Below are 2,915 nucleotides of genomic sequence, written 5' to 3'. Positions count from 1 at the left end.
CGTGTTGATACTAGCTTCACATAATTGTAAAATTGACGAGTTAGAGATATACACTTAAAGAAGGCCTTTAAGCAATTGGACCGGGTGACCCTCAACGAGGTTTAGTACTGTCAAAACTAATGAAAGTTTAGGGGTTTGATCTGGATACTGGATAGATTTTACTAGGTGCCCAGCGTTTATGTGGATAATAAACGCAGGGAGCGCAGTAAGCTTAGCCAGGGGTGACCTACGCTTGGGGTAAAGCCAGGTGTTAGCAATGTTAGCTAGAATGGCCCTGAGGTTGGTCACGAGGGCCAGAGTTTTTTTGCACCCTCAGTGGTTCTTTTAGCGTCTCATTGGCGCTTGAGTATTATGAGAAGACCGGGACCTGCCATTTTACGTAGGTCATCCGGGAGCACGGTTGAGGCTCAAAATTTAGGGGCAAACGCTCATATGGGACAACGCACCATCGATGATTCGTTTTCTCCTAAATTACACGAAAATTGCGCTTCCAACTATCCATCTAGGATTCTAGTGCATCTAGATGTTCCTGGGGAGTTTTAAGTGTAGATTGGCATGAATTGGTTAATTTCACTTTAGTGGTAAAAATGGTATCAAGTTTTGGAATGTAATAGGATAATCTACAACTGTAAAACCGTAGTTAGTTTACTGGTTATGGAATTATAGACTATAGACAACGTGGTAACCGCGGTCTTATCTTGGTGGCTTTTCGATGTAATTTAACATAATTTTTTCGCTTGAGCGTGAGTTGCATAAGGAGTGTAAATTTTGTTATCAACTGGCCAGTGATAAAATTCACAACTCATCCACTCTCTCTAACACAGGAGCACTGTGACAACTGGGTCATTAAATGGCAATAATGGCTACTAATTGCTAGCCCGACGAGGCGTGCGACTGCATGTTGTCTATACAATACATGGTCGTCTAAGCGCGCTAGCAAGCAGAGACGAGTTTCTTAGAGCTAAGCAATATGCATACGAATAATTAAGCGTGATATCTATCCATCTATCCTCTGTGGATATATTCCCTGTGGGCGAGGAGGGGTAACTTGTTGGATAGCCAGCTATTACAACATACATACACCGAAGATTAAAAGTAGGGTTAACAGTTAGCTTTTGTACTAATAGCCCTGCGTAACAGTGCCGCAGGGCTATAGAGCATTGCTAATTACAAATGCTAACGACCAACCGCTGACCTGGCGCTGCTGCAGGGCGCCACAAAAATGGCCGTATGAAGTTCGTAAAATAATATTTCGTTTCAAAGAAATACCGGCAAGCAGACCAATTTCAACGATAGTTAGAGGTTTAAATTTTAGTAGCTGATATAACTGTAAGGACATATTTCACTTCGACAAGAGGCATTCATTGCCTACGCACAGACGTTTTAACTATTCCGCGAGTAACCGTGAATCAAGTTGGTCCGCTAGCATTCGTAATAGAATGTTGCTATAGCCCTGCGGCAAGCTACGCAGGCTATATTATTTAGTACGTATGTAATGCAACGGGACTTTAGATCGTATTTCCTTTTTATTATTATTATTAAATTTTGTTCATGAATTCAGATAGCAAGTACATGTAGGCTGACAACAGCTTTTTTTTCATGAGCAAAAATGTGATTTAAAAGCAGATAGTGGCGTTTTAGTAGTAATGATAATTTCACTGACAGTATACAGTACAATTAGAAATGCTATACAACATGAAGAAAAAATATATACACCAAAGAACAGAAAATACATAAATAGGCTATACAAGCTATACAAGCATGATTACCGGGAGACTGTGCGTCACTGTTAAGAGGATAGACTTTGGATCCGGAGCCTTCCAGGCTGATTCTAACCAATCTAGTAATGTTTAACTGCTTTACCAATCCGTCAATCTATGTTCATTTAGCCTGCAGATGGTCGAGCATCACCTGCCTTTCCTCCAACTGTGGCAGGGGTAACCGCCGCCACTTTGCTTGAGGCGCTGTACGCGCCCACATGATCTTTCCTTAGGCTGTTTGTAATGCCGGGCAACTCACAGGAAATGCTTTAGATCTTGCTGGTTCTCCTTATTGCACACAGTGGCATTTTCTCCGCCTAACGGCATCTCTTGGTGTCTTTTATTTACGGGGTGGCATCCGCTAATACATTGATACAGCAGCTTACTGCCGGATTTATTATTATTGTGAAAAGGTTTCTTTGTTTGGAAATTTTTCCCTTTATATATAGGCTCTAGTGTGGCTTTGTTGTTTACGCCTCGCCGCTTTCTCCATCTGACTGGCTGCCTTTTATAATAATGTTCTCCACGCGTATTGTTCCATTGATTCGCTGTTTCCAGTCTATTATTTATCAAATAACTGTTGCTTCGTCATACTTTGCGCCACCAGGAATTTTAGCTCGTGCTATTCAAGATCCGACGTACAAATTTCCTGCAGACTGATAGCTTCCTGCTATTCCCGTGCATTTCCCGAACACACACATCGCTCTCTTCATCCTGATCGATAACTTAATCTCCCCATAAATATTTAAGGTTTGCTCTTGCGCTTCTTCTCCTGCAAACAGTGGACCTCCAAGCTCCCGCTTATTGTTTCAATACCCGCGTACGGTGGGGTCACCTAACAAGTTCCCTGCCAACTGATTTTTGGGTATTTTCAAGGGCTTGAAGGAATGTGCCTGTTTCCCTTTACCGCAGTAACGCTGAAGAGGGATCTATGTTCCACAAAGGGTCTGCGCGGAACTACCTGGTAGCTAAATATCTTACTATCTAGATTATGCCGACCTACCTCGCCTACTCCTACCGAGTCTATAGGAGTCGCGCTACGCCTACTCCACTAACGAGTCTATAGGGAGTCGCCATACGGCCTACTCCCTAACGAGTCTATTAGGAGTCGCCTACGCCTACTCCGCTAAAACAGCTAACGCCTAACCCTAACCA

Source organism: Priapulus caudatus, unplaced genomic scaffold, assembly GCF_000485595.1.
Source record: "Priapulus caudatus unplaced genomic scaffold, Priapulus_caudatus-5.0.1 Scaffold331, whole genome shotgun sequence".
NCBI lineage: Eukaryota > Metazoa > Priapulida > Priapulimorpha > Priapulimorphida > Priapulidae > Priapulus > Priapulus caudatus.
Note: the sequence above shows the minus strand (reverse complement) of the source record.